At 41.3% G+C, this 27,435-nt stretch overlaps 1 protein-coding gene and 1 long non-coding RNA gene across 10 annotated transcripts in view; one reads left to right on the top strand and one right to left on the bottom strand.

Moving 5' to 3' along the window:
- The window catches only part of ATXN7 (ataxin 7), a 212,165-nt gene that overhangs the window by 20,505 nt on the left and 164,225 nt on the right, over positions 1–27,435 (top strand). For 5 of the 9 annotated variants that reach the window (XM_053291780.1, XM_053291776.1, XM_053291785.1 and 2 more), the window contains exons 2-3: positions 1,395–1,545; positions 3,272–3,363. The exons of 1 other annotated variant lie outside the window; for it this stretch is intronic. The gene's annotated coding sequence lies outside the window, so the exon portion shown is untranslated. Of the gene's footprint in view, positions 1–1,394; positions 1,546–3,271; positions 3,364–10,900; positions 10,922–27,435 lie in introns of those variants that run through there. 3 more of the 9 variants (XM_053291777.1, XM_053291779.1, XM_053291783.1) reach the window with 2 other exon arrangements.
- Positions 49–23,702, bottom strand: LOC128343187 (uncharacterized). The gene is made up of 3 exons (XR_008315375.1): positions 23,607–23,702; positions 14,561–14,720; positions 49–632 (listed from the first exon to the last, which is right to left on the bottom strand). It is a non-coding gene; the product is annotated as an uncharacterized LOC128343187 (long non-coding RNA).

Below are 27,435 nucleotides of genomic sequence, written 5' to 3' on the forward strand. Positions count from 1 at the left end.
TGAATTATTATTTATTTTGTATTATTATACAAAATAGTAGTGGCGGTAATGTGTTACAGTCAGTAGAGCAGATTTAACTCAAAACAATAACAGAAACATCCAAATATAAAACTTTGCAGGGAGCAGTACTAACAGCAAAATAATAATAAGTTGACCCTAGACGGCCCCCAAAGTTCATTCCTTACAGGTTACATCACCAGTTGCCTTCTGATTTTAACAGCCCCCACCAGAAATGTAGCCACTGCCAAAGAGAAGACGCAAGGCAGTGAATTAGCTAATAACTGAAAGCACACTTAGTCCTGTTATATGCAAGTATAGGCACAATTTTTCTGGCAGTTATGGAATAGAGTGCTCAAGAAGCCTCTCTTCCTTTCCCCCCGGCATGCCAAAGCAACATGGGAAGAGAGGAGAAGCCTCTTTTCCAGTTTGCTGCTCTTTGCCATCCTGCCCAGTAGCAATAGTTTCCTTTTTGATATAGGCCGAGAAGGCATTTGCCAATGACTGAAATGGGCCCTCTATATCTATTTGTACTTATGGAGTGGCACTCTTCCTTGAAGTGAACGAACGGAGCAATTCTTTCCTGTGTGGCAGCCACGTGAAAGTATCAGAATTCCTGTCTGCACAATGAACCCCTATATGAAAGCAAATATGATTACTCTTGAGGTACTACAAAACAAGTAGTTGTGTATTGCAGTTTCAAAAATACTTTGAATTAGAACATTGATAGATGGTAGTTGCCAAGCCCACGTTTTTAGTGCTATGTATAAAGATCTTTCTTTTCTTTCATCTGAGAAAGGAAAAATACAATAAAGCTTTATTGAAATCAGTGAGCTGTTGGTGTGATTTCTGGAAGATGCAACAGCCTGGAAGACCAGTATATAGTGTATGTGTGTGGCACACAGAACTATCTTTTAAAATGTTTAATGTGCATTTCTAAAATTCTAGCAAAAATTCCACACACTAAAGAGTAATGTTGGGATTATCCCATTTATTAATGTTGGTATGTGTCATAAGGGGCCAGATACCTTTTCTAGTGAGAGCTCAAATGCTGCCTATCTCTGGCATCTACATTTCAACATTCATTCTAGGATTACATGCTACTTTGCTTAATGAGGGCATTGCATTTTGTCACTAGATCAAAAATTCTATGCCTACTTCTTGCTTTGTTTCTTTTCATTTTGTATTCTAAGCATGCTATATTTGCCCTTGAAATAGTTTTGTCTCTGAATCTGCTATTTTAGACTCTTTATAGAGTCAATTGAAACCCCAGTTAGTGAAATAGTGGGTAACAAATCTCAATTTATCTCTTTCTGTGTTTCATTCACGCCCCCCCCCCCTTTGCCATCTCCACCTCCCTTTGTATCTCCGTCTCTCTTTGGCCACTGAAAATGTAGGTCAAATTGCATCACCATAAAATGGAACAGTCAGAAAGGTGTTTGAAAAATGCTGACATCCTTAGCCTGGGGTGCATGCCGCTGTCTTTTGTTTACATTGAGAATAACAATGTGGCGATGTACCTGTAAATGAACAAATCTCTTCTTTAAGGTTAGTGGTGTAGAACATAAATTACAAGTCATAGTGCAGTTATTTTCCTTTTCTTTTGATAGTAAATCTAAACTGTACAAAAAAAACATGCAGTAATTTGCAGTAGTGAAACATTAGAGAACTCATTTGAAATGTCCTTTTCATGGTAGCCATAACTGTTTACATTGAGAAATCTTGTCTTGCACATGTTAGTTTAATAGATTTTGCAGATTTTAAAATCCATGTGCTTTATTATAATAAGCTGCTCCCACTCTCAGGTGTGGAATCTACTGTTGTGGTCTACATTGTGTTTAACTTATGCTTTTTAACACAGTGTGTGCCTGTGTTAATAGATAAATCAACCTATTTACAGATAGTGTAGTATCTATCTGTAGTGACTGATTTAACAATTTCTTTCATGAAAGCGTTTGGAATTGTTTATCATAATTTTTGATAAAGGAAAATAAAAAGTGTTCAGAAGATCCAGAGTAACAAGAGAAACTTTTTACTTAGCTCCTTTGCATGCAGATTCAAATTGATTTTGAATTTGTAATTGATTTTAATGTGATTCTATTGTATTAACTATTGTAAATTGCTTTGGGATAAGTTTTATGAAAGGCGGTATATAAATTGAACAATAAGTAAATAAATTCACATGAAATTGAAACAAATATTTAAATATCACATTTTATCATTGAATGTTAATATATAATTTATATTATCCTAACTGAGTCTCAAGTAAGATGTTGATTGAAAATTAGCAAAGGAAGATTTTTAGTGAAGATAACTGCAATATCAGTGTGTACTTTCTTTTTTTCTTGGTAGCATTGGTGTTTGTGTGCTTCAGGTAGCTGTATTTATTTAGAGAGCAGAATTACTATATGTGAATACATCTTATTATCTCATTAACCATGCTGTCTACTTTTGAAGATTACTTGGAAGTTAAAAGGAAAATTACTGCAGAAGGAGGCGAATCTGCTCCTGACAATAGCCTTTGATTGACTGTTAGGGCAGAAATAAGAAGCCTGGATGTCTGCATGCTGTAATTACACAAAGAAAGAAACATCAAATGGAGAAGTCAAATACTAGCTTGAATGCTTTGAGTGCACTTTATTGTGGATTGAGTTTGTTCTACAGGTTGTTCATTACTAGGACATTGAGAGAGTTGCATTAAAGATACTGAAAGTCAGCTGTTGACAGTCAAATGCTAAGACTATAAATTAAAGATTTCAGTATTGTTGGGCTACTTCTGGGAATTTGCTGACAATCTGTCATCATAAATTACAGTATTCCTAGAAATTATTCTTTTGTAAATCTACTGAATAGTTTAATCAATGAAAACAAAACATATAAAATAGCTTAAACTTGTAGATTCCTAGGCATGGACTTCATTTTTATAGTCTTGTAACTTTGGGGCCATAGGATTTTGGGGTTTTGCCTATTGAATGGCTTTATTCTAATTTCAGCTCTTAGAAATATTTTAAATATTTATAATATAAAAAATAAAAGATTCATATCTAAATCTTAGCCCTATTCTTCAGATACAGAAATCATAGTGAAAGGAGTTAAGTTTCAAGTAATAGTGTTCCAATAAGCTTGAGATGTTGTTGTTGGTATTGTGGCCTGCATATAGATCAGGGTAGTTTCAATTAAGCTCCCACACACACACACACCCACCACTTGTGCAAGATAAGATGGCAAAATCTTATTACTGTAGTAATATCCGTTATTATGTATTCCATTGCAGACTAAACAAATATAAGAAAGAAGAAACTTCCACAGTTCAGACAGATGATGATCAATTGATATACCAACCCTGAGTTTAACCAGACTTTTAAGGTACTGTGACCTACTAAATCTATCTGTATCTATCTATCTATAATCTCCTCAGCTATTATGTCTGTGTGTTTAGATGCAAGAGACACAAAGAACAAGCAAAATAGTGTAAGAGAGGTACAAAAGCAGTTAAGAAAGACATGATAATGTTAAGCAGTGGTCCCTCTAATTTTTTTCATCTCTGTGCGGAATGAGTTTTGCTCTGGGCAGCAGTATCAAGGCAGTGTCTGCGCATGTGCATTTAGAGTGGAGCTTTCCTGATTCAACCTGAGCGGGATCTAAAATGAACTGAGCGGACACCCAAAAATTTGTGCACACGCCTTAGAGAGAACAGTGATGTCAAGAGCTGCTAGATGCAAAGTAAATTTTTATGAGAGGAATTTTAAGTACTGTACTGACCGTAGTTGCTTTTGGCTGGTAAGATAAACTTCTCCCAGAGTGACATGCTACTGGCCTCTAACTGGGGTGTGTGTGGATGCTGCAGAAAGGACAGTCGTGCTGTAGCAGAAAAGCCTGTCTGCCTCCTTCCTCTTTTCTAAAGTAGTAATAGTATGTGTTTGATGGAGATGTAGCTTCAGACAACTAGTATAGCAAGAGTGGATGGAGAATTGCATTTATACAGTAATACCAAACTGCAGTTTGAATTCAACAGAAAAGACAAAGTGAACTGCCTTACACCTGCCCCACTGGTGTGATTGACTTCAGTCTCGAGTTGTTTGTTGTTTTCTTTTTTACTAGAACTTGTGTGGACCACTGATATGTTTTAAATTTGCAAAGCAAGCGTACATAGAGTCTGTTAATAGCTGAAGTAAAATTAAACTTTATTAGGTGATCCTGAGTATGTGCTTGCTTAACAGCAAGAATTGCCTTGCTGGATCAGACCAAGGTCCACTCACTTCAGCACTTGTTTCAAGAAGCCAAGCAAGTATTACGAGGTCTATACCTCATACCCCAGTAGGTATTATGCCCTCAGAAGGTATTATGAGGCCTACTGGAAATTTCAGTGGTAAAGTGTGAGCACCAAAGAAAACCACAGGGCTCTGTGGGTGCCAAGAGTCGAAATCGACTTGACGGCACACTTTACCTTTTAACTGAGCAGAGCTCATGGCAATACTAGAGGGCACATACCTTGTTAATCTGAATTCTAGGTAGATTGTGTGTATTTTTATTTTTTTGCTTTGTTAATAGGCTTTTACTACCACCTTCTATTATGTTAGAGCAGTTGTCCAGCTATGGTTATAGATTCAGGGCTTGTGTAAGGTAGATCTAAGAGGGAAACTATTGCCATAGCTCCTAAGAAATGATGGTGTGAACAAGCCGATGTTTATCATTTCTAAATAAAATTAAAGATCTGCATAAACTTGTTAGCATGCAAAAGAAAAATAAAACATATCTTCCATTCTGCCACAACAGGCTTTATGTACTGTATATTTAAACTCAACTACACATGCGCACACACACACACACACACACACACACACACACCCCTTCAATCATTTGTACTGTAATTTTCGGTAGAAACACTGTGGCGGATATGTTTTTTAAAGTTATTTTTCACCGCCTGCAGTGTTTACGCTGATGTGGTGTTTATGTGAGAATTCGGGTACAGGCCAGAAGTGTGCTCCCGCTGATGCAGCGTTTACATGAGATTTCTGGGTGGAATTTCTGGTGGTGTTTTTGTGGGGGGAAATGGTGCCCTAACGGCATAAGAGCTATACTGCTAGTTTCAAGCTGACAGTTGTGCTAAGAGCAGAACAGATCAGAAATAGAACTGCAGCCCGTGAATTTGAAGTGGATTAACGCTGCATTTGTAGGTGGAAATCAGAAAAAGACAACCTGACAAGTATGCTGAAATCAAAATGTGCAAGGAGAAGTGGTGTTGCAGCCTGGCTTGATTTGGAGAATAACCTCGAGGAGTGGATTAAAGAGCAGAGAGAAAAAGGACTGCCAGTCTCTACTGTGAAAATCCAACTTCAAGCAAAATTAATGGCAGAACAAATGAGAATAACTGCCTTTAAAGGTAGCCCGTCTTGGTGCTGTAGATCTATGAGGCGAAATAATTTATCTATGCTTACTAAAACAACAATGGGACAGCAGCTGCTGAAGGACTGGTGGGGGTAAAAAAATCAGTGTTTTTAAAGTTTGTTGCAAACGCTATTGAGCGATGAAAATTTGTGCAGTCACAAATAATAAATATGGATGAAGTGCCATTGACGTTTGACTATCCCCCGATTAGGACTATGAATGAAAAAGTAGAAAAACCAGAAGACATCTTTCATGTGCATATTAGTTTGTGCCGCAAATGGCAACAAACTAAAACCAATGCTAATTTTTACACTGAAATCTATCCCAAAAGGCAATTTTCCTTCAGATGTCATTGAGAAAGGGTGGATGTGTGAAGACATAATGTTAGAATGGCTTAATGAAATTTGGTGGAAAAGGAAAGGAGCTTTTTTTTTTTTCCCCAACCATGCGGCATTTTTATAATGGATTCGATGCATGCACCCTTACTGGATTTGGTTAAAAATGAATGCAAAAAGTTAGTGGCTGTGCTAGCTGTGATTCCTGTCGGTTTGACCAAAATTTTGCAGCCCTTAGACTTATCTGTGAACAAGGCATTTAAGTATGAAATGCGAAAGCGTTGGGAAAACTGGATGAGGAAAGGCCTGCATACACTCACAAAGGGCGGGAAAATGCGCAAAGCAACCTACAGAGAGGTCACAAAATGGTTTTGGAAGCACGGAAAACTGTTAAAACTTCAGTAATTTCTGGTTTCACAGAAGCTGGAATTATGCAATCTAAAAATGCTGAAAGTGATGCAACTGACGTTTCACAAGAGGATGAAACTGATGAGGATACAGACTATCCTGAAAAATTAGATGAGATCTTGTTAAACTTTTTTATTTTGTAGAGTGATAATTCGAACTTTGAAGGTTTCCTTTGAAGTGCAATTTGAAATTTATAATGTGATGTACTTAAAAATACATAAAAGAAGGTTTCTTATGAAGTGTAATGGGAAATTACTTCTGCAATGTGATGTGTTTAAAATTAAAAAAATTATTCAGCATTTATGTCCTTTATCCTTTCATTGCATTTATTTCCTTTAATTGCGTTAAGACCAAGGATATGGGTTACAATACTTAGTTGTAGCAAAATTTTAAACTTAGCTGTACGGTAGTAAAATTATAACCGTTCAACACAACCACACACACAAAAAAGCATGATGTCCCCCTCTAACTGTGGCGTTTATGCCAATGTGGCATTTCTGCTGGCTTTCTGCAGTTTTTCAGTCTTTATTCCTCACTGTGGCATTTACGCCGGTGTGGCGTTTCTACTGAAAATTATGGTAAAGTTATTTATGCTCTAATTATTCCTCACAGTAGCACTGTAATCTGGGTTTCTATAGCCACAGCAACACTAATAATCTGCAATACTGTTTGTATTCCCTTTTTGCAAGTGGAGTGAGACTAAAAGACTGTGGACAGTATCCAAGCTGAGACTTGCATGAGTGGAACATTTCTGCTTGCGCACAGAAGGAAATGTCAATTTTGCTGATTCCTCCTACTTCCTCTGCAGCACCTTGTGCCTGCTGAAAATATGTCTGAGTCCAGCCCTCAGGGACATATTATTGGCAGACACAGAAGCTATGCTGGGAAGAGGAAATGTGTAAAAACCACTGCACCAGCAGAAGTGTTATGCTCATGCAAGTCTTAGTCTCAGTGTTACCCAATAGCTTGCATGTATTAGCACCTTTGGCCATGTTTCTACACCTTGACCCCCCAGCTTATGTTAAACAGCGTTGTGGGGAAGAATCAACATTTGTTGAAGCATTTTTATACTCCATGTTAGCAAATGAATATGAGACTATGCATGTGGACCTTGTTATCTGTGGGCGTTCCATTCTTGGCTACAGCCATGGATAATGGAACCACGGATAATGAGACATTGAAACAATGGGAGTTGGGGGGGTAGGTTCCTGGAGGCTAAAAAAAGCTTTAAAAGGCATAAATCAGAGACGTGTTTTACTGTGCTCTCTAGGTCTCTAGCTGTCCAGCAATGCCCTCCAAATTCCAATTTTAATTTTTTTCCATGGAAAAATCATGCAGGAACCACCCCCCCGCCACAAAGAGCCACAAAATCATGTCTGGAAACTACCTCGGAGGTCATTTCTGGCCACCTAGGAACTGTAGATATGCAGTTTTCAACCCATTTGAAACTGCAAATGCCAAGGTCAGGTCTCCATTGCCTGACCACGGATACCTGAAACTGGGACCACATGTGATGAGATCTACCTGTATTGTAATATGATTTCCTTCAGACATTATCATATTACAGTTCCTTTATCATTTATTCCTCTTTTAATTTTCTGGAATTTTTTGTGCTGATTTGGATGTTTTTGTGTTTGCTTGATATGGTATAAAATAGAATTCAGTATCTGTGGTTCTGTAGTCCTGATTTATAGAGTCTAACCTATACTAGATTTGTGTTTTGGGTTTTTACATGTGATATTCTGATTTATTGTTTAAAAAATAGATTATTCTACCAAGTGCTTGAAGGGGTTGCTTTATGTAGCTGAAAGAAGTAGAGCACATTTAAGAGATAAACATAATCTTACAAAATGTGAGTCACAGTACAGTATAGGGTTTTTTTTCCTGCTTTAGAAGATTTATTCACATGAAGTATAGTAGCTAAAAGTTACTTGGGGACTCTTAGGTCAGTAGTAGTTCTAGGATATGCATGAACTAGGGAGCATTTTATATTGGCCTCAGTTGAGTGCACTGTGTTCTTTGTAGGGAGATGTATTCATAGCTGGCATAAAAAATAAGTATGCAAAGTGGCAGTCTTATCAGGCCCACTCACCATGATTCTTGGAGCTGGATGAAACATAGTGAGGCTATTCCCATAATCACTGGAAAGTGGTCTAAGGGAACTTAGCCCACTTTCCAGTGATTGTGGGAACCACCGGGCTCGTGGGCAAGCCTGGTGCTCCCAAGGCAACTAGCCTGCCTAAAATACTCTCCCTTTAAACAAGGTTAACAGAGCGGGCACTCCATTAACCTTGTTTTCCTGCTTCTGTGCCGCCGCGGTGCATGGCAGCACATGAGTAGATCTCCGACCGGGAGGCTACAAGCAGCCTCCCAGTATTGAGGGTCCCCCCCAGAATGCCCCACACACTTGCACGAGGCATCCCTGGACATCTGGGGGCCGAGTGTTCCCGTATCCCCGCAGCCCTCACCAGCTCTGTGACGGAGCCGGTAGTCATGTGGGTGGCTGATACGGCCGCCTAGGGCTGCATGAGTGCTCGTCTGTGATCCCTCCCAGACTGTACACTAACAGAACCCTCCTAGGCTGTACACATAGAAGCTTTTCTCGTGATCAGTGAGAAGAGCTTCTTCCGGGTCTGCGATGAGAACGGGGTTAGCCCACTCTCCCTGCAGACGATCTAAAGGCAGCCCTGGGCGGCTGGATCAGCTCCCCACACAACTGCCAGCTCTGTCATGGAGCCGGCGGGGGTTGCGGGGATCGGGGGCTACACGGCCTCTAGAAGTTCCAGGATGCCCTGCGTGAGTGTGCAGGGTATCCTGGCGAGATCCTTACAGCCTCCTGGTCAGGGGTCTACTTGGGGGTCTGCCGTAGCAACATACGAGCAAAAAGATGAGGGTAATGGAGCACTCTCTCTGTTAACCATGTCTAAGGGGAGGGGTATTTATGGAGGCTCTAAGGGGAGGGGTATTTAGGGAGCTGTGCGGCTCCTGTTGCAGCACACGATTGCCCAAAAGTGGGCTAGGCTCCCTTCGACCGCTTTTGAGCGATCATGAGAATAGCCTCACGGATTGTGTGTAGAGCTTCATGCCTGCATATTATTGTAGGGAATATTGTGTGTGTTTTCTGATCATGTAAACCTGTTTACATGTCCAGAATGACCTCACTAGGTTCAGGCACTACATAGGAAACTGCCATATACGGAGGGGGGGGGGGGGACTCTCTCAGCCCTATCTTGGAGAAGCCAGGGAGGGAACTTGAAACCTTCTGCTCTTCCCAGAGCGGCTTCATCCCCTGAGGGGAATATCTTGCAGTGCTCACACATCAAGTGTGAGCACTACAACTCCCATAAATTCCCAGCCAAAGGCCACTGCAGCTGGGGATGCTGGGAGTTGTAGTGAACAACATCTGGGGATCTCTATTAGAGGGAGCAGTGTTTCCAACCTGTGATATTCCAGATTTTGTTGGATTACAACTCCCATAATCATGAGCTATAATTTATATGGCTGTGGATGATGGGAGTTGTAGTTCAGCAGTATCTGGAGTACCACAGGTTGGGAAGTCCTGTTCTAGATTACAGCCTATGACAGTAGGCTGTGTGTGGCTTGAGATGCAATTTTCCTTCACCCATGTTTAATAATAAAATAATGGGAATTTGTCTCCTTGGTTTTAATTTTAAATTCAAGGTAGCTTCATTCATAATTGCAGATAAAAATTTAGTGTTGTCATACATAAGTCTCATTCATCATGTTCGAATACTCTTGTATTCAGTACCAAACTTTTTGGCTGAAAGTTCACGTGTAACTAGCTTCCTTCATTTTCTTGCTTTTAGTGATCACAGTAAGAATTAAAAGAAAAGAATTAATCTTTTACATTATCTAGATTCTAGACTACTTACGTAGCTAAGATTATGACCATTCCTGTCATTTCTGCTCTGTACCTCCTGAATGAGATTGTCCAGTAAAGGTTTAATTCCAGCTAGCTTTTATAAGATACTAATAATATAATATAATTATAATATAATATAAAAAATGGGGTGTACATCTTGTAGCTCTTGGGGCACTTCTGAACAGCTCACAAAGGCTTACTGTAATTCTGAGAATTTTGACTTTCAACTTGAAGAAGAAAAGGGGTTAGTCTTTTTATTTAAAGAGTTTTGCCAGTTTCAGAATAATTGTTGGAGGTTGTGATGAAATGGGGGTTACTCTGTGCTCTCCAGGGATCTACTCTCAGTAGAAAGATTGCTCTTACCCCAACATCTAGGAGCAACACCACTCCTTTGAGGTAGGCTGCCACCAGCTGAAGACTGATCTAAAGCCACTGACCACACTTAGACACATCTTCAGCAATCTAGAACTGTCTGGCTTGGGACTTACACAACCCTGTTCTAGACAACAGTGAAGCTATTCACACATGGACCGAAAACCGGGATAAGGAAGCCAAGCTCAGTTTTTGGTGTGCGTGTGTTCCGTTGGGATTGGGCCCGATCCTGGAGGTACCTCGGTGGCAAATCCTCCTAGGCAGCCACCCTTCAAAATGAGGTTAGGAGAGCGAGCGCTCTCCTAACCCCGTTTTTTGTGATCATCCGCCAGCCATGGCTGCTTGCAAATCCCGGGCAGCTTTGGGGAGGAGGAGCCCCATAATGCACTGTGCACTCGCACGGTGCATCATTTGAGCTCTGGCGGGCGGGGTGGGGGGCACATCCTGGCACCACAGCCCTCCGAACTACTAGCAGCAAACTGTAGTCGTCTGAGCAGGTGATCCACCAAAGAGGACACAGGTGATCATCTGCGTGGAGGTAACCTCTTTAGGACTTCCTCCCCACTACCCTCTTGCCTTTTCTCACTGCTTATATATATATATATTATTCAGAAACACTCAACAGTAGCAAATGACCTTATGAGGCACATGGGGAAGAGTTCTGCAAGTAATCCTCCAGAATCTGTTATATCAGACTGAAGCCACTTCTAAGTATATTAACTTTATTTGGAAACAAGGGTTGCACACAGAATAAGGAATGGGGGGGGGGAACTAGAGGGAACTGGAAGTAAATAAAGTCACACAGGAATTCAAATAGAAAATACAAAAACGTTAACTGACTAGCTAGCCCTGAGCTTTACCTTAGACTAGCAGTATGCCAGTCCTTGGCTGAGGGAGCATTAATCCCTACAGCTTCTCCCTTTCTGGACACAAGTAGGAGCTAGTGACAAGGTGCCTTGTTGCTGGCAACTCAAGACTGTACTGGTGACAAAATGGAGGGGTTCTTGTTCCCTATTTTATAGTGATACAACAGGGGGAAGCTTTCCCATTCTTCTAGAGTTTGATAGCTCTGGGATCCAAGGGAAAGAGTCAGTGTATCCCTGACGTAATGCTGCCCAATCCAGGAGATAGGTTTTCCCTCCAAACTGGAGGTCCCTCCTTTGACAGGGCTGAACTAGCATGTCTAAGCTTAATTTAGTTTGAACTGGTTACTGACTGTGAAAAAGGCTTAGGCCTGTAGCTTGATTGCCCTGTCTCCTCAATAACAAAAGTTAGAAACCACTGAGCTAAGATGGGGATCTGCGTTTTGTTACAGAGGTAAATCCCTCTATTGCAATTTTGTAGATCAGAACAGATGCTTCAGAATCAGTGATTCTCCAGGACTACCCAATGAATCCATTATTTCTGCCCTTGTTTTAGATTTGTAATACACCTCATTCCAGAGAATGAGGGAAGATAACAGTGTTAAAATAGTGGACAAAGGTCAACCAGTTAATTTCACTTTATCAAAACATAGTATTACAACTTTAACCCCATTTTGGCATAATTCCTGCCACCAAATATATTTCGACATTAAAAGGTGACACAGTTTTATTGGCTTCAGTGTATTTCTGGGTGGAGAGAATTATATTGGTGAAGGCTGTAGTTTTGAGAAAACCATGTTCTTCTGGTACATAGATAGTATTGTAAGAGGGTTCTTTTGATTGATCTGAGATAATGGTATGCCTTTATAAAGGGCCTGCCTCTTTAGCTGAACCACAAATTTGTACCTACAGTACATTGTAGAAAGGAGTTTTGGAGGGGTTTCCCCCCAATAAAATAAGTGGGTCAGAGCTGCACATCTCTGCTTCAGTTGTCTGGGATGGGTGTCTCTGTATTTGCATCCTCAATTTTAGGTACCTTTGTTTGTTTTCTACTGATAGCAATATACTAAGCTTCAGTATTTATGACTGCTTATTTTGAACTTCTGGACTAAACTTTACAAAGTTTATATCTTAATATTTGTCAAGTCACCTTTTACTTCTTGCCTAATAAGTTAATACAAGTTTTCATATTTTCTCTATAATTTAACATCACAAAATATAGTTTTTATTAAACCCCTGCTAACTTGGAAAAGAGGCACTTTTTAACCTGGTGATTCTCTTTTATTTAGCAAGGGGAGAATAACTGGCCCTATCCATGCCCAGCACAGTACCTCCAGTGACTGTTGCTGGTTTCTGTCTTATGTTTCTTTTTAGATTGTGGGCCCTTAGGGACAGGGATCCATCATTTATTTATTATTTCTCTGTGTAAACTGCCCTGAGCCACTTTTGGAAGGGCGGTATAGAAATCAAATAAATAACTAATAATAAAGTTTCAGATTATTTTATTGGAGATAATGAAATATTTTGCATAAGAACAGAAGTTTTATTTAAGGTCTCTTTTTTTAAAACCCTGATGATCATTGTTTGGATTTTTATATTATTCCATCCTAAATACTCAAATGGATTACAACATATTAAGAAACCAAAGCATCAGATTTAAGGCTGCAATTTAGAGCTCTCATTGTCTGATATGACAGGTGGAATTCTCCAGAATTTATTTTCTGCAGCTGCCTCATTGGATCATAGATTAAAAATATAACACATCAAAAATGATCACACACACACACACACACACACACACACACACACACACACACACACCCTTTCAAACAAATTCCTTCTTTGTTCCTAATGCCCACTTAATTCTAAGTGCTACAAGCCAATTTAGATTAGATCAGACCGGTTTTTCTGGAATCAACTCAGGCTCAAGGGAGTTCCAAAGGGGGAAGAAGTTCCACAGTTATGGAATATTCACCAAGAATGCTCTTGTACGATTTCTGTTGCTTTGCTACGAGGATAATATGGTGAATATGGCTTTTTTAGTTGACCTTAAGAAATTAGGTTTGATATGGGGAAGGAAACAGCTTTTATTAATTTATTTATTTGGTACTTTTCTGCCCCAACCTTTTGGCTAGGAAGACAGAGTAACATACATGGGGTTCCTGGATGGTCAAGAATCCTGGCCTAGACCTGCTTAGCTTTTGAAATGAAAGTACATCAGGCAACATTATGCCATTTACTTGGCAATTAGTCTTTTAACCTGACAGGATTTTAGCAAAGCCTCTTATCCACCCCCCCCCCCCGGGCTTTTCTTGTTTTTAGGCAGCTCTGTTTCCATACATTGCATTTTCTTCAAGTAAAATGCATCGGAGCTCTTCCAGTGTTTAATCTGCCTATTCACCTGTTTCCAGTACCTGACAAATGGGCTTTTCTCTTTAAAACAGTTACTTATAATACAATCAGAGAAATGTTGTTGAGCAAGAGAGGAGCCCTTGCTGCTGCAAGGTTCTCCAGAGTACATCCGTGCTGCTGCAGAGGCAGGCTGCTCTGTTTCTATGAAGCATTACACAGTCACGGTTGTGACACTACTTCCATTATTCCCAATGGAAGTTGTGTCACAACTGCAATTACACAATGTTTGGTAGGCACAAAGCAGCGCTGACATTCTTTAGAGAGCCTTTCAGCAGCATGGGCATCTCTCTCACTTATCAATGTTTCTCTATGTGGTATGTGAGTGATTAATAAAACATCCATGTAAGGAGGGGCTGCAGAGGCAGGGCAGGAGCTCTTGGGCAGCTCCCTCAGTTCTCCTGTGTGTGCACTCCTGCACAAGAGCTGTTAGAGTTCAGAGCACTCCCCAAGATCCAGAGATGCTAGCTAGGATCAGGAACATGTTACTGATCCTGAGCAGCAAGTTTCTGATCTTAGAAAGTGCTTCCAGGACATAGGGAGTTCTCTGAACTCTCTCTTGTGCAACAGCAAGTGCATAGTAGAAATGGGGAAACAGCACAAGGTCTCCCGGCATGCCCCTGCAGCCCCTCCTTGCATGCATGCTTTGTTTAGGCATGATGTCAGCCAGTCACTTTAGTATCTGCTAAAACTATTTTTATTATTGTTTTGGTCTAAGACTGTAAATAAAATTTGAATTGAATTTTTTAAATTATATTTTGTCAGATAAACATCTTCAATAATATTTGAGTGTTTAAATATAAGTAACACAAGAGAAAATAGTTAACTTTCTTTTCATGCACTATGTACATGTAAAATTAGCTCTCCAGTTCCAGCTCCCATGAAAAATCAGTTTCTGAACTGACCTTATTATTCCTAGTGTGACTTGACAGTCAAGTAATCTGTCCATTGAAGTGATGAATTGATCTTTCTACTGCCACTCTTCTCTCTCTGCTGGAATACTGATGGATTCATGACATGCTTGAAGAATGTTTCAGTAGCAGAAGAACAGTATAGCCAGGCAGCCTAAGGAGAGATCTCAATATGTACAACTGACATGGATGGGGGGCGTGGAGAAACAAAACAAAAACATTGCTGAAACAATGAAATGATGTAAAATAGGCTAGAGTTGGAAGATTACTGAGCAATACTTGTAAAAAAAATCCAATTAGTTGTAAAGTACACACACAAGTTGTGGAGTCAGATATTTTTCTAGTATTTTGTATGGAATGTTGTATGTATATTTTCCAATGTAAACATTAAGGGCTAGACATTTGGAATTAATTGGATTAATCAATAATCAATATGCTAGTCTCCAAACCAAGATCATAGTGATTTAAACTGTTGATGTGATCTGATGGGGAACGAACTAATTCCAGTAAAGGTTGTAGTAAATAATACAAAAAGTTTCTTATACTTCCCATATATCTGTCCTACTTTTTTTGTTTTCACAACAGTGTGTGTAATCTTGTTGAATATCTTGTTAGATATTTCTACAGATATCTAGTTCAATCTTTTGTGTCACAACAGGGATTGGAAATCCTACTTAGGAAATCTTCATTGACACAAGCCTTTATTAATATTGAAACAGGTTTGGAAGTCCTTTCACCTCAAATTCCAGCAAAAAAGAGAGACCAGTTCATTTGCTACAAGCTCTACATATACAACTCATTAGTTTTTCACATCTGCTTTTTACAAGACACTTCTATGAGCAATAATCACTCTTCAACTGCATTTCTACATGTACTTTCATGAGGACAAGTCCTTCTTAATGACTTTGGATGGTGGTGTAAAAGAAGTGCAGATAGCTGTGCTCTAATAATGAAGAGTTAAGGTGGCATTTCCTCATGAATGAGCCTGTGACTGATTGGCAGTGTCTGAAAGGCTGTACTGCTGCATCTTGATACAGCAGATACTCTCATCTGGAAGATGTTCCAAAATGTGCAAATGGTTGTCATTTTTTACAGGTGATGTGCATTTATTACAGCTACAGTTCTGAAAGTGGGAGGGTAAGAGCTGTCTTGATCCCTCCCATCCTCTGGATTGATTGCATTTTGTTTCAGATTTATAGCCCACTCCGTTCCAAGGGCTTGGAATAGTCCACTTACATTTTTATAGTTTCACATTAAGAAACAAATGAGATTCCTAAAAGTCTTTCTAATTTTGTACATCCTGTGAGCAGGGTTCTACAGATTTTGGCTCTCCTTGGTAGCCCACCATTGTTTGTAGTTACCCCTAATCCTCCCACAAATCCTTTGGATCAGAGTATATTTATTTAATTCAAGGCGATTTAAATCATTGATTTAAATCACCAAGAGAAAACTTCGATTTAAATTAAGTTTCCCACCAATACTTCTTGACATATTTCTTAAACAATGGTTCAAATCTGATCACTAAAATGTGTAAATTTTCAACTCAGTAGAGCATTTACAGTATTAAGAGGCTTTATTTCCTGTATCTCTTTGTTGCCCTTCTTATACTTGACATATTTTCCTTTTTACTCAGGGAAGGCATTTCATCAAAATATTCCCAGAAACTTATGACAGTTTTTCTGTGGCAAAGCATGTGGCAATATAGGCCGCTGTGTACTAATAATGCCTTCCCTTTTTCTTTCCAGTGGCTGAAATGATGCACAGCATTCTGTAGGGACTCAAAAAGTAGCCCCGGTGCTGTCAAGAATGAGCAGTTGCACAATCAACACAACTTGTTTTCTCTTAGTGGTCTGATTGTCCAGTCACACTCAGGATGTTTGCCAGGCAACACTTCGGAACCTTCAAGAGCTAATCTCTTTAGTGGTAGCCTCACTCCCTCACCCTCTGAGAGACACTTACCCACCCACTCTCTCAGTCTTTTTCTGACTGCTTTCCTCTGGGAGTGGGCATCAAGGAGCACCTTACTGGCTCCTTTAAACACGCAGGGCAGCGAAGAGTCTGACTCTCTACCTCCCAGTGGCCCTGTCAGTGCCAAAGCCTGGCCCTGCCCTTCCTCCACCTAAAGACCAACCATAGAACCTGAGAACAACAGGAAGTCCCATTAAAAAGGCCAAATCTACTGATGTGGGCCAAGGAAAAAAGCAGCAGAAGAAACCAGCTGCCCCAATAGACTGTAACGTCGCAAAAGTTTATGTTGCCACCTCACCTGTTGTGGCAATGTTGGATTCTGAGAAGGATCTCCATACAGACCAGGAACCATCATTGGATGGGGAAGAGAACCCAGAACTACCACCTGACTGAGAACCAGTGATCCCAAGATGTTTATTACAACTCCCGTAATCCCCAGCTGCTATGGCCTTTGGCTAGGGAATATGGGAGTTGTAGTCCACAACATCTGGGAATCCCTCTTACAGGGAACACTACTGGGAACCCAGTCAAGATCTGGAATTCCAACACTCTGACAGGGACCTTGAATCTCAGAATTGGGATGTATGCAGGGGCAGAGACTATGGCGGTAAGTGCCCCATGTGTTACTGGGATAGGAGCCATTACTAATATTCCCCTGACTACAGGCACGATGCCTCCCCTGACAGGTATTATTTGGAATTCCACAAACCTAGGGTGGAATACATGCTGGTGGAATCTAGATCAAGCATATACCATCAAAGTGGACACACCTATTGGAGGCTAGGGGAATGGAATAGATAAAGTGCCAGGCACTACAGGTCTAGTTCTCACTCCCAAGTCACCTCCAAGGTCCACCTCCATTAAAATGCTGAAGATAGCTGCTACAAAAAAGAAACCAATCAAAAATCCCAAGTCAAACCAGAAGCCTAAAGCCCGTGACTCCCAAATGGGTACGCAATCCAACATAGGCCCTCCAGTTTCAGAACTGAAGGTTCCCAGCCCACATAAAGACTTGGCAGGATCTGATATGAGGAAGACAGCATATCTGTTCCCAAGGATTTTGAAGTCCCTCTAGATTCACCCTATTCAGATGAACTGGGGTGAGACAACTGCACCACTTCCTCAGCTGAGGAATACAGACCCTATTCGGAACAAAAACAGAGGATGGCATCACCTTTGGGCCTAGAAACCGAACAGGCCACTCCAGAGACAGAAGGACTCAGTATATGGCCTACTGCAATCCACAGCCACTACACCAGTGTTTTTACCTTGGTTGCCCACAGTCATGGAAGTAGTTAAAGGCTCATGGGCAAAGCCGGCATCAACTCCCCCTACCTTCAAGAGACTGGAGAATCTCTACAGGGCTTATCCCAATAATGCTCCATACTTATTCAGGCATCCCAAATGAAATACTATTGTTGTGGAGTCCTCCCAACCGGGCACAAAACAGAAGTTATTATCATCACCAGCTGATCAATAAGGCAGGAAGCTAGATTCCTTTGGCAAAAGGGTCTATGCAACAGCAAGTCTCCAGCTATGCATCACCAATTATCAAGGAGTATCAAGCTTGGTATAGACATTTCTTATTCAAGAAACTGGAACTGTTTGTCAGTCGTCTACAGACTTACCAGTGGGAAGCAGTGATGACCTTCCTCACTGAAGAACTTCAAATCACCAAGCAACAATTGGATTCAGCTTGCCATGGTGGTGGCAGCAGTTGCCCAGAGGCAACACACCTCTGAATCCCATTTGCAGGGGAGTAACAGCAGGAGAGAGGGCATGCCCTCAGCTCTTGCTTGTGGGCTTCCCAGCAGCATCTGGTGGGCCACTGTGTGAATGTGTGAAACAGGATGCTGGACTAGATGGGCCTTGGGCCTGATCCAGCAAGGCTGTTATGTTCTTATGAAATCCACATCACTTTCTGATGGAAGCTAAGCTATGAATCAAGGATCTCCCCTTTGAGGCAGAGAACCTATTCAGGAAAGAGATAGATGACCCTCTTTCTAGAGTGCACAAACTAAAAATGGCAAAATTGATGGGCTTACAATGCTATCAACCACGTCCATCTAGACAGCATTGGTCATCATAGTTTCCACCCAAGTCCTCTTACCAGTCCTTTCACCCTCAAGAACAGAGGCGAAGCGGATACTAACCTTATAGCGCCTTTCAGAAGTGAATCTGAAATAATCTGGTCAGCATCGAGGCTCTTTCCTTATACAGAGGCGTGGCAATCTGTAACAACAGATGGACCACTGGGTGCTAACGAGACCTATAATAGACTTATACAACTTCAGTAACTTTGTATGTTACCGTTATTTCCGGATGCTTATCCTCAATCACATCTTGCAGCTGCTGTTCCAGAATCTGGATGTCAAGTGGACCTTGTCTTTCTACCTGAAACAGACCTGGCCCTTCAGGAAGTCCACTGCTCTTTTTGTCTACTTTGCAATCCCTAACAAGGGGAAGCAGGTCTTGTGTCAGCATCTTTCCACTTGGATTACCTCTGAGATCAAACTGGCATACATACATGCTGTCCAACTGTGACCCACCAATGGCACCCCATGCCCTCTCTACCAGGACTAAGGCAACCTCAACAGCCTTTCTGCAAGGAATTCAATTGGATGCCATATGCCAAGCAGCAACATGGAATATTCCTTTTATCCTTCATCACTACGCTCTGGAGAGATGATCCTGCAGTCATGAACAATTTGGCACAGCATTTCTGAACACAGACCTTAGGAGCCACACGACTGCCCGTTTCACCCACCATCCAGGTTAGTAGCTCGCTAGTCTCCTCAGTGTGACTAGACAATTGGACCACTACAGAGAAAATTAGGCTACTTACCTATAACTGTAGTTCTCATAGTGGTCTGTTGTCCATTCACACAACTCTCCCTGCTCCCTGCTGTAGTGGTCACCTTCAAGGTACTGTTGTGGTAGTCAGAGACGGAGGGAGTGGGTGGGTAATTGTCTCTCAGAGGGAGAGGGGGCGGGGCTACCACCAAAAAGATTATCTCTGGAAGGTTCTGAGGTGTCATCGGAGCCAGTGTGGGATAGTGGTTGGAGTGCTGGACTAGGACCGGGGAGACCCGAGTTCAAATCCCCATTCAGCCATGATACTTGCTGGGTGACTCTGGGCCAGTCACTTCTTTCTCAGCCTAACCTACTTCACAGCGTTCTTGTGAAAGAGAAACTTAACTATGTACAGTGCTTTGGGCTCCTTGGAGGAAGAACAGAATATAAATGTAATAATAATAATAATCTGCGCCTATGTAGACATCCTGAGTGTCAATGGACCATTATGAGATCTACACTAACAGCTAAGTAACCTAACTTTCTTCAGTGTTGTGAATGAGGAAAACTGTGGTAGCACTGCTTGTGCAATTGCCCATTCTTAACAGTAGCAGGGCTGCCCTGCAAGTCCACAGCACCCTGACACAATGCAGAGTGACTCCGTACTTCTGCACATTATATCAGCCATTATTTTTGTTTCCTGAACTGTTTCTCTTTGTTAGCTCCTCTGTCTTGGCCCTGACCCACCACAAAACAATTGCCCTACTATCCAGACTGTGTTCTTGCACATGAGACTGTTTAAAACAGAAACTAAAAGCCCAGAAATTTCCAAAGGCAAGAGTTGGTTGTTGCTACACACTGCTGGGCAGACCAGAGCTATTTTCATGAGATGAAACTAAAATGAACGCTTGTGGCAACTCAATGTGTATGATAGGGAGTCATTAGTTCATTATAGGAGACTGTAAGTGTTGGTGTAGCATGTTTGTGATAAGGTTTGATTTTTACCGTATTATTTTTAAAAATTAGAATTTGAAATTTAGTATTCACATATTTAAATCTGCTTTAAATAAAAAATAATTTTAACTCTAAAAAAATTTGATGAATAAACTCATTGTTTTTTATCCACCCAGCGGGAAGGTTGGGTCAGTCTTTCACTCTGCACTGGGCTTTGCAATGTTGTTTGCTCTGGATGTTTCTGAAATCCAGTGCAAAGTGGGACTGACTTCTCCCAAGAACTCTTTGAGTGTGCCAGAGAACTTGGAGGAGGATGAACTCTCTTTCCTTCTAGAGAACAAGTGAGAGATCCCTTTCCCTCTAAACATTGTCTACAGTGTACAGGAAAACCTGGGGAGGTGTCTCACTTTGTACTGGGCATCCAAGAGCAGGTGGTTGCCAGAAAGTGATTTACAGGCCCTGCTAGCAGCCACAACTGTGTACTCTTGTATATGAGAAATCTTACTTCCCTTCAGCGCAAAATGTTGTCATTTACTGTATGTGCACCTTTGGCAAGAAATGAAGATCACCTTGGTGCAAGAATGCACAATACCATAATAAACACTTGGAACACGCTATATCTTCTAACATTGTCAGAGTATTATTGCTTCTTTCTTACTGGACTGTGGAATCTATTGTATTTTCTATCTTTGAGTGGAAAGTTCTTCAAAATAATTTGTAGAGCATGATGAAGTAAAAAACCTTTGCCTAAGATCTTATGAGACAAACTGTCTTTATGCTATGCCTGCAGATGTTGGAGGTGGTTACTATTAAATGTGAAAGACTTTGCATAGCTATGCCATTGTCCCCAGCTCATTTTCAAATGATGCAAAATCTTCTTATTCTTATTCATCTATATCTATATCTATATCTATATCTATATCTATATCTATATCTATCTATCTATCCCCCTCTAAGGCCTACCCGTCGTTAATCCCATGTGTTGCAGCTCTCGCAAGGGTTCACGAGCGAACTGCAGGCAGGGGGAGAAGAAAGCGCTGGTGCCGATGGACAGGCTTGCAGGAGAGGCGGGAAACAAAATGGTGGCAGGTGGTGGTGGAGAAAGCAGCGGCAGGCGGGGAGAGAAAACAGTGGTGGGGGTGGGGGGGGAGAACTAGAGGCACAGATGTTCTGTGCCCTGGAAACACTTTTGTGTGTCATGGAGCAGGAACTCAGGATGGTGTGTACATGGTGTGAGCTTTTAGACTGCTGGCTCCCAAACACTGCTTGCTGAGTAAGCGGCACCTTTGACATTCTAGTTAGGTGCCCTTTTGCTGCCATAAGTAGCACTTTATGGCAAGAGCAATTGCTAGTGAAATGGTTTGTTCCCCCCTTCCCCTTTCATTTGTTAGGAGGGGGAAATACTGAAATTAAGGATGTGCACGAAACATGAAGTGTGATTTGCAACACATCCCAGGCACCTTTACAAGGGAAGGAAGCAGGTGCCTACCTGCTCCTCCACTGCTCACCACCACTTCCTGTATCAGTGGTGCTCCCCCAGCTATCTTCATGTGCCAAAAACACTCTCCCCAACTCTACTCATGCGATGTCAGCATGCACCTGGTCTCTCTGCATGCATGGAGCAACCATGCAAATGGCCGCTCTGTGTGTGTGTGGAGACCATGTGCGTACCGGCAGCATATGAGGGCAGCTGGGGAGAATGCCACCAGTGTGTGAAGATAGTTGGGGGAGCGCCGCTGATACAGGAAGTGGCGGTGAGCGGTGGAGGAGCAGGTATGCACCTGCTCTCTTCTGTTTCAAAGGTGCCAAGGATGTTGCAAATTGCACTACGAATCGGTCTGTGCACATCCCTAAATGAAACAGAACCATTTTATTGGGAAGAATATGATTTTGCAAAATAGATTTGGTATGTTATAAAATGCTTCTACAATAGAAAATAACATTATCTTTGATTTTGAATTCATATGAATGCCTAGCTTTTTAAAAAAGTGACTATTAAAAGTTCGAGCATCTGCCCTGCTATGTGCTATCTTCTTCTGCACTAAAGGTAAAGTGTGCCGTTGAATTGGTGTTGACACCTGGCGACCACAGAGCCCTGTGGTTGTCTTTGGTACAATACAGGAGGGATTTACCATTGCCATCTCCCGTGCAGTATGAGATGATGCCTTTCAGCATCTTCCTGTATTGCTGCTGCCCGATATAGGTCTTTCCCATAGTCTGGGAAACATATCAGTGGAGATTTGAACCAGCAACCTCTGGCTTTCTAGTCAAGTCATTTCTCCGCTGCGCCATTAGGTGGCACCACAGTGGTACATTTTGGCACCTGTGCAAAAGTGCTATGCACAGTACCAATACAAGTTGACTCATTCAGTAGGCTTTAAGAAGCAACTTTATCTTTTAATGGATGCCTACAGAGAATGTAAAGCAAAATGGTACCATGGTTCTTTTATTCTCTTCCTAATAAAAAGATGAAGGACAAGGGGAATATTTGAAAGAAGAAGAAAAACCTGGGGATGTTAATTTCATGGCCTGTATTTTCCAAGCATTTATTTATGCTGCTTTTTAAGAAGATGTAGAGTTTTATATAGATAACTAGCTTAATCTGTGCAGAGTATCTGTGTGCACCATCTGCACGCTAGTACTTGATTGATCCCCTCACCCTCTGCCACAGCCCCCCTCACCTCAGAGATCTCTCCACCCTCACCTGAGCATCACTCCTCCTCCTCCATCATCCCATTGCTTCCATTCCTCTCACCTCTCTTGGACACTCCTCCATCCCTTTACTCCATCCCCATCACCAGTGTTCCCTCTAAGGCGTTCTCACCTGTGCATTCTCACACTTTCTTGATATCCGTTCAGTTAATTTTAAATCCCGCTCAGGTTGAATTGGGCAGGCCCCATTCTGAATGCACATGTGCACACACTTGATACTGCCGCCCAGAAAAGAACTCATTCCGCACACAGACGAAAAAAATTAGAGAGAACACTGCCCCTCACCCCTCTTGATTGTGGCTGCAGCGTTGCTGGTGCCGATTGACCAAGCTGCAGCCCCCTACCTCCAGAGAGCTCCCCACCCTCACCCAAGCCCCGCTCCTGCTCCTCTCCACTGAAGCAGCAGCAGTTGACTGGGCCCTTCCTCACTGTCACCACCACCATGCCTGCTCATTCTCCTCAGGCTGCTGACAAGCTTGGGCGCGCCCCTCGCCCTTCCTTCTTTCTCTCTCTCCCCCTCCCTTCTTTCTCTCTCCACTCGCTCTTCCTTTGTCTTTCTTCCCCTCCCCTCCCCTCCCCTCCCCTCCCCCTCCCCCTTCCTGAGTTAACAGACCTTGCTCATCTTGTTTCCTCGTCTCATTCACCCAAGAGCAGCCTCCTTCTCCTGAAAGAGCTCTTTCCCCCTCACGACCCCTCTCTTTGCAGATCCCTGCCCACTATCCTTTTTTATATAGAGTCCTCTCCTCGACAATTAAGAACATTTTCCAACCAGTAACAGTTGCATTCCAACTGACCTTAAAGATCACAGGCTCCTCCCCCCTATCTGCATATGGAATCCTCACTGCCCAGTCACCATGGTACTTCTGCTCTCACAGACACTTCCCCATCTGCATATGGAATCCCCACTGCCCAATCACCAGGGTGCTTCTGCTCACAAACTCTCATGAGAGCTGCTGTGCATGGGATTAGCCATGGGTATGCCTTAGAGAATTATAGAAAGATAGATAGATAGTGTATGTTATGCTTCAGACATTAGTCTGTGTTTACTGGCTTATGATTGCCACATTCCTTGTCATCAGCATTTTGGACCAATACTTAGAAATTGGTAAGCACTTGGGAGCAGACTGCGGAATGGCATGGTCTCTCTCCCCCACCCTATCCTTCTGGAGCAGGAATAGCTCCTACTGTGTGCAACCACATCTCACCATTATAAGTTAAATTTTGTTATCAATTTAACAAAAATTATTGCTAACCACAGTTCTAGCTTATTCCAGGATCTGAAAATGGCGTGAAACTGTAGTTGCAGATCTTGATTAACTTTTGAATGCAGGAATTGCTCAGTTTTGATTGCCATGTTTACTAATAGTGAAATTATCTAATAGCATGGCATTGAATGAAATATGTGACATCTTTTATCTACAAACATTGTCCTTAATGGGAGTATTCTGCTCATTTTCCTTATGAACTGGTGGTCAACAAAATTGGAAAGTCAGAATGTTCCAGGAAGTGTAGACTAATATCTGTGTATCTGACAGGAGGTTTTTGATTACTTTCTTGACATGCATTGCTTACAACATTCCAGTTCCAGGTCACTGTCATGGAGCACTCTTAGACTTGAAAGGAAGAGTAGGATAAAATTAACGTAGTGGAAGAGAAAGATTTGTTGCCTGCCCCAGAGTACGTGCTTGTTTGGCTTCCGCAAAGGTCCTAGTCTCACACCTAGTATACGATCTGCCAAACAAATAATTTCACACACATTAGTTTGATTGCCATCCTGTGTGTGCGTGTATAAAACCCACCAACCAAGGTTGTATCCAAGATGCTTGAAGATGCTAGCTCCTTTGTTTCTTCTTTTTCCATTAGTAGATATATTTTGCACATGTGATGTGGTGAACAGGGCTGGCCCTACCGTGAAGTTGACCACCCATCACTCTTCCTAATTAAAAAATGAAGGAAAGGGAGGAGGTCTGAAAGAAGAAAAAATTTGGGGATATAATAATAATAATAATAATAATAATAATAATAATAATAATAATAATAATAAATAGTGAAAATAATCGACACAGCAATACCAGGGGATAGCAGAATAGAAGAAAAAGAAATAGAAAAAATCACCAAATACAAAGATCTACACATTGAAATTGAAAGGTTGTGGCAGAAAAAGACCCCAATAATCCCAGTGGTAATTGGCGCTCTGGGTGCAGTTCCAAAAACCTTGAAGAGCACCTCAACACCATAGGGGCCATAGAAATCACCATCAGCCAATTACAAAAAGCAGTTTTACTGGGAACAGCCTATATTCTGCGACAATATCTATAACAATTGACAATAAAATTCAGACATCCCAGGTCCTTGGGAAGGACTCGATGTCTGGATAAAACAAACCAGTCAATAACGCCTGTCTGACTGTGTAAACAAGAAATAATAATTCAATGGTAAATTAAAAGATATGAAAGACAAGAAGCTGAAGAATGAAAACACCAAACAGTATCTGATCCAAAATATACCACCTAGATTCAAGGAAAATTAGAGAAGTCCTGGAAATAATAAAGCAAGCAAATAACAGCAGTGTCAAAGAAGATTAGCAGGTATGAAGCCAGAATTACACAACACAGGCAGAATCTCCAATTCCAGTCGAATCAGAGATGTTTCTACCAAAGCATAGAAGCAGAAACTACAAGAAACCTAGAAACACCAAATAAAGAAGAAACAGTGCAATTCTGGGGGAAATTATGGGACAATCCAATAGATTATAATAAAAAAGCAGGCTGGATGAAAGAGGTCAAAAAATGTAACCAACAAATGCAAGATCTAATAATAACACCAGAATTAATAAGTGAAAGAGCAAAGAAAATTAAAAATTGGACTGCGCCAGGTGACGATGAACTGCATGGCTTTTGGCTTAAACTCCTAACAAGCCTTCATAAACAACTATCAAAACAGTTCAATCACATTTTGCAAGGAGGTGATATTGAACAATGGCTAACAACTGGGAAAACTCATCTCATCATGAAAGACCCAGCAAAAGGTGCAGTTCCAAGTAATTAGAGACTGATAACCTGCCTGCCAACCATGTTCAAATTATTAACTGGAATAATAGCAGATGAAGTGATGCAATACTTATTAACTAACAAACAGCTTCCAGTTGAACAGAAAGGAAATTGCCCGAACACCAGAGGCACAAAAGACCAGCTACTGATTGACAAAATGATTTTAGAAAACTGCGGGAGAAGAAAAACAAATCTAAGTGTTGCATGGATTGACTACAAGAAAGCCTTTGATTCATTGCCTCACACATGGATACTAAAATGTTTAGAAACAAATGGTGTCAGCAAAAACATTCAGATATTTATAAAAAAAGCCATGAGCATGTGGAGTACACAGTTAACAATCAATGGCGAGACACTTGGACAGGTTAGCATTAGAAGAGGCATTTTCCAAGGGGACTCACTATCCCCTCTGTTGTTTGTAATTGCCATGACCCCACTTTCACAAATACTAAACAAAACAGGCCTCGGATACCAAACATCTAAAACATCCAGTAAAATCAACCATCTTCTGTACATGGACGATCTGAAGTTGTATGGAGAGTCCCAGTCAGAAATCGAATCACTGCTAAACACTGTCCGTATATTCAGTAGCGATATAGCAATGGAGTTTGGACTAGACAAGTGTGCTGTATTAATAATGAACAGAGGAAAAATAACAAAAACAGAAGGAATAGAACTGCCCAATGGAAGCAAGATCAAGAACCTGGAAGAGAAAGAACATTACAAATACCTGGGCATTCTCCAGGCTGATAACATCGCACACACTGAAGTTAAGAGAAAAATTGGAAGTGAATACATCAGGAGAGTTAGAAAAATCCTCAAGTCCAAACTCAATGGCGGGAACACCATACAAGCCATAAACAGCTCGGCTATACCTGTTATCAGATACACTGCAGGAATAATAGACTGGACCCAGGCAGAGCTAGAGACAATAGATCGTAAGACCAGGAAAATCATGACCATCAATCATGCTCTGCACCCCCGCAGTGATGTCGATAGGCTCTACCTCCCTCGCAGCTCAGGTGGAAGAGGAATGCTGCAAGTCCATCAAACAGTAGAGGAGGAGAAAAGAGGCCTTGAAGAATATATCAAGGACAGTGAAGAAGATGCACTTCAAATGGTCAATAATGAGAAACTATTCAACACCAATGAAACAAAGCAGGCCTACAAGAAAGAACAAGTCAAGAACCGAGCAGAAAAATGGAAAAATAAGCCCCTGCATGGTCAATATTTGCACAATATAAGTGGAAAATCAGACATCCCCAAGACCTGGCAATGGCTTAAGAATGGTAACTTGAAGAAAGAAACAGAGGGTTTAATACTGGCTGCACAAGAACAGGCACTAAGAACAAATGCAATAAGAGCAAAAGTCAAAAAATCCACAACAAACAG

Source organism: Hemicordylus capensis, chromosome 2, assembly GCF_027244095.1.
Source record: "Hemicordylus capensis ecotype Gifberg chromosome 2, rHemCap1.1.pri, whole genome shotgun sequence".
Lineage (NCBI taxonomy): Eukaryota > Metazoa > Chordata > Lepidosauria > Squamata > Cordylidae > Hemicordylus > Hemicordylus capensis.